Genomic DNA, 5,874 nt, shown 5'->3' on the forward strand with positions numbered 1-5,874 from the left:
CTCTGCAATTATTGTACTCTTTTTGTGCATACCAGCAAGCAGCTCAAATTTTAAATGAGTACATAAAATGAACCGTGCTGTAGGTCAGCAGAGAAGGACATTATCCAAGGAGCTTTGGCTATTCTTCCTGTGTTATTTGTCTTGCTAATTCAGCTCTGCAGAGCTAGCAGTCAAGCCCCATTTAATAATATGATAATAGATAAGAAAGTCTTTGTTTATTACAGAGCTCTTCTAACGTCTATGCTACACTTCAGTGAAACACTGAGAAAAATACTGTACTGGAATCCTAAACAATAAACCATTAGACTATGATGCTTCATAGCCAAATATAATGTTTTCAAATGTTTCAGAATAGTTCTTAAATGCCTATATTTGTATTTCAGGCAACATTCTTGCAATTATGAACATGTGAAACTCCAAATTATAATTAAAACTTGTTTTATTGTACTGCTTACTACATAAACACAGTATTTTTCCAAAGAAAATTTAAGAAGGTTCCCTTTTCAAGGCAAAATATGTACAAAGAAAACATAACATACTCCAAAAAAACACCGATAGAGTCATCAAGTGAGTATACGTTTTTCAGCAACATAATATCAAATTAACTTGTCTTTAGTCAACAGGAACACTAAAACACATAATAATGCATATAACAGTAAACTCCATCTTCTTATGCCCTTAAGTTACTAGTTCTAGATACACAGGATCTAGAAACACAGAATTCAAGAGAATCAGGCAAGTGGAAGTAAAAACAAGTCAGATTCACCTGGTGGTACTGACCTATTGAAGAGAACGTGAAGCTAAGATCAAAGTTTTTTCACTCTTTCTGCATCTCAGTCCTATTTTAACATAGCTTAAGAGTTAAAGAGCATTATTTTGATCACCTATGATGTAGGGCCTGTCTTCACACAAACAGATTGCAGCCTGTCACTAACATAAGAGTTTCCTTGCACAGATCCTCACAAGCATTTGCCCCAGGACATCTGGGTATTATTTTTCCCTGACATTATTTTTCATTTCTTTACTTATCTGCAGAACACACATAGCAGAGGCAGAAATTCTGAGACTTCTCCGTATTTCCCATTGACAATGCTCAACTTTCAGAGAGGAACTAGAGGAAAAAGGAAAATTCAATCTTCATTGGCTATTCAAACATCAGTAACAAACACTGCCAACAAAATTACCAGCTGGTGTTTTCCACAGTTAGCCAATCTGCGATGTAATCTTCTAGCAATATTTTTGGGGGACTGGACACATATGGTTAATCCATGAAACTCAGTGCTATGATCTGCCATTATATAATATTTTGTCACTATCAATGTGACCTGGAATTAAACTAATGAATCAGAAGCAAAAGGATCCATACATCATCACAAGCCCCTCAATAACACCTTCTGGGTGTAATAACAGCTGAAGTCTTCACATGACATTTTTAAAATAACACGGTTCATTGCATAGTTACATCTGGTCCTTAGCGGGCCACTACTTATGCTACTAATAGTTTTTATTGACAATTTAAAATTAGTTGTTGTCTCATTCAAGACAATTATTTCTTGACTAATTATTGTTCTGTAGCTACAGTTATGTTGTTGCAAATTTTATGCTTTTACATTGCAGTTTAGCACTGCAGTTTATACCATTATAGCAAATACTGCTTGAGGGGATTGTCGAACAAAGACGACACGACAATGACTTCTCTCTGTGCACATGAACTGTCCAGATCAAGCTCCTTTGGTCCAAGCACAGACCTCAGAGAAAAAAAAAATTAATGCAAATATTTTGCAATATAAATTGATTGCTAGAAAAAGAATACTGCATTTTTATGTTTTTACATTTGCTTTTGGTTTTTAAGGACAATTCACATGAAAATTAAGACAATATTTTCCTTCAATTCTTTGTAGAGATATCAGAAAACCAACTTGGCACAATAGGAACAAATACACTTGTGAATTAAAGTAAGTTTATAAAGTACAAGTAACTTTTATGAATTCTATATGTATCATTAGCAGTATAACCTCTTTAGTATCCACTGGTTATATTTTATGGTGCATTAAGTGGTAACATGTAAAAGGTACAATCCCATCTCCTAAAACATGTTTGCTAATTGTCTGGGTACAGACAAGGGAAATGAAAGCATTGTTAAGCTAGCTATGCCGTCCTCTAACTGGACCTGATACACAAGTGAGCTGACTGTATGCCAAATGGTCTTCGAAAGTAGAATCAGAACAATAAAAACATCAACACATTCATTCCCATTCGTCACTTGCAGAAATCACTCCATACGAAAAGCTAGAGATGTGTCTTTAACTGGGTCTTCTCTGTTTTCTGCTTCCACTTTGCCTTGCATTTATGAGGCATGCATGAATAGGAAGCATCATAACCTCTTTATTCCCAAAATACATTATGAAATGTTTAGATAAAATTTCTCCAAAATGTGTCAGAATATTAAAAAAAAACCACAACCACACACACACAAAAACCACCAAAGAAGATGACTCTTACAGGATTTTTTGCATAGATAAATAAATTTCCAAACTTCCAGAGCAGGAATATTTTTAGAGGATGAGTGAGAAATCATTTAATTTTTTGTAACATTTATCTTCACAGTAAGCAAATACCCCTTCAGACTAGACTGGCCCTTTTAGTGGGTAAGTTTGAAAAACTGATGCATTGGAATCTCAGAGTTTACTCTCTTACACAAAATGTTGCCTTTCCTTATTTTCCCTTAAGCTATACACTGGATTTTTGAAATTTCAAACTGAAAAAAGAAATTAAGGATATTTGATGTACTTGTGGATACCAGTGCCTAGAGACACTCTCACCATGAGAGTTAGATTTTAATGCCAGAGTTCAAGAGTAGACTAAAAAGCAACTAGTCATCCTACCATGTTAAACGACATGTATATGAAAAAGCTACCATAGCAGAATACAACTACAGAAGTTTGATAGTCTAGAAGATCACAAGAAATCATATATATACTCTGGTTTATAGTCACGTAAAAATATACGCAGTGTAGCTGATGCTGGTGGTTGAAGCATATATTATCATCACGTATATAGCATTTGGTTAATTATTCCTTGTTATGTTATGTAAAACAAAACTCTGAATTTATAAATAATAATGTGGCCAACATACCTTCTTTTCAACACACATAAACCAATTCACATTGTAGATTGAGACTTGTGTTAACACATACTGCCACTAGAGGATACTGTTGTCATATTACTATGCACCCACATTAAGTACATTAAGTAGATGAAATTACTGTAAAGTTCAAGTTGCTTATTTTCTAAAGCCAGAAAAAAAAAAAAAAGAACATTTATATTTAAGTTAAGGATTTTTTTTCTTGACAAACCCTGAAGACTTTTTTTGTAAAAATTGGAGAGAAAAATCACATGGTATAATTGCTTATTAATTTGTATTTAGTAACTATTAGTTCATATTTACTATGCTACTTGTTTTCAAGTAAGTGAAATTAATTTACCTCAGTCTGAGTGTGCTACCTGGGAATCTCTTGGGAGGAGACAAGAGCTCTTGTGCAGTGGTCTGACATACAGCACATAACTGAATTTTATTGTAGTGGTGCTGGAAATACATGATCTATTTCTGAGATGTCTGTGAAATGGGATGCAGATCATGGCAATCTAAGCTGGTCTAACTACTTCCTGCCACATCTCTACTCTCTTGTCCTGCGATCTCCCTTGCTCTGTACTGATCCTGTCACAGCACATGCTTTAGCAAGTTTTCTGCCATTTTAGCTCTCTAAACTAACTCACTATGATCAAGCAGGTAGTGCTCAGCACAGTCGAAGCGCAGGAATACACCGCCCCAGTGATGTGTGGCACCAAAGCTGCTTCAAATTAAACTGCTTTATAATCAGAGTCTAGAAAAAGTGCTTCTCTGCTTAAAAAATCATACATTTCTGCTGTAGCTAATACAGTAATCGGATGGAAATAATTCATTTTTTATTGAGTTTAAAAATTAATGACATAAATACTGACTCCAAAAGCAGGTATAGCTCCTTTTGACAGGTGTCATATACAATAAAAAAGGGCTCTTGAAGAAGCCTACCTCCACAGAAGGTTCAACATACATCTGGATGAAATGCCTGTGGGATTCTGTGCTATTCAAAGTGTCTTTGTTTTGATTATTTTAGAATGTTCCCAGTTCATTGTACTATTAAAGTAATTTCCTTTGCTTCATGAAAAGGGAGGCTATTGGTGAGAGTTACAGGTATCAGACCTGAAAACTGACTGACAGTCTACTGAGGACTAGGAACCAGATCAGGCCAAGCTCAGGTATACTCATGGCAATAACAGGGAATAAGAAACTTACTCCTGTAATACACTGCTTACACCTTCACTTGGGCAAAGCAGAGATAAATCAGCTGCAGACTTCAATTAAGACATGCAGACGGAACTTAGAAAAAAAACTTGCACAAGTTTGAGGAGTACACTGTATCAAATAAAAAGCCATAGTAAATTGCTGTCATCAGGAATAAGAAAGGAAAGGAGGAGAAACTGTCCCAGTCATCCTCCGCAGGTCTACCTGATGCAGTACAGCTGTAAGTTTCTCCATGTTCAGAATAAGAATTCTAATTTCTAGAAAAAAAGTGAAATTTAAATTTAGTCTGGTGATGATGTGGACATTCTTCTTCAATAGAAGGCCAGAATGTATTTTACACACTTGTTTTCAGCTACTGAAATCTACAGTGGAACACAGTCGACTCATTTAGACTTATGCTTGACACACTGAACATTATACTGTTCAGAATTAGAGAGCATTTTTCCTTTATGTCTATTATGTGTTCACAATACATGTTAATATTACTCACATGACAATACTTATATGAATGTGTGTATTTACTCAGTTATTTTGTATTGCTTTAATTTTAAAAGTCAATAGGTTTAGCAATTGTTAGTATTTATAGAAGAGCTCCACCCAGAGAAGAAAACTAACAGTAAAAGTGGCTTAGAAAATGAGACCTACTAGAGAGGTAAAGAATCTGAAAGAGTGCAGGACTTGATAATTCTCTTAATACATGAAAAGTAGCTATAAAAAGATGATAATCTATTGTTCAATGTATCCACTAGAAGGAGGACTAGAAGCAGCACAGGAAACATTAAGTAAATCTTATGTTGAGAAGAATTAGAACATACATTATGATAATTCTGCCGTGGATGGGAAGCCAAGGAACAGACCCGCTAAGAAGGCTGTAAAACCTTCTTTACCAAAGGTTTTTCAGTAAACTTAAATGTGTTTGTCATAGATTATTTTGGAAAGAAGACCTGACAAGAGCAATAGGCTATCCTGGATTATTTCTTCATGCATATTCCACCCTTCCCCCATATTTATAATTCTTTTATGATCCTAAACTGTTGTGAGACAAAAATCTCTACTCATTTACAATCTTACTAAAAACAATCCAAACTGGGAAAATGGCATTGCATCAGACTGGTCCACTCGTGTCATTAGTAATAGTAATCTGAACTAGGTATATACAAGGTATATACAAGAGCTATTAATAAGTAAGAAAAAAACTGTCACCTTCCTTGGATTTTTTTTTAGTTATAAACAGATACACTTAGCACACTTTCTCTATGCTCTTGTGCAAAAATCACCATGTAAACAATTCTCTCATTTCTTCTTAGCTGTCAGTTCATCAATAACATCAGGCAACACTGAATATTGGGAAGTCTAACAATTTCTGAACGTTTGTTCACAGTACTGAAAGGAGTCACTACAAAAAGTAACTAGTAGTTACTAAAAAAAACCCAAACCCCAAATTCTTCAGCTTTGCCACTCCACAACTGAAGCATTATATGAGTCTTCCAAATAGAGTGATTTAAATTCAGTTAGGATTATAACTTCAT

This window comes from Haliaeetus leucocephalus, unplaced genomic scaffold (genome assembly GCF_000737465.1).
Source record: "Haliaeetus leucocephalus isolate CR32 unplaced genomic scaffold, Haliaeetus_leucocephalus-4.0 Scaffold932, whole genome shotgun sequence".
NCBI lineage: Eukaryota > Metazoa > Chordata > Aves > Accipitriformes > Accipitridae > Haliaeetus > Haliaeetus leucocephalus.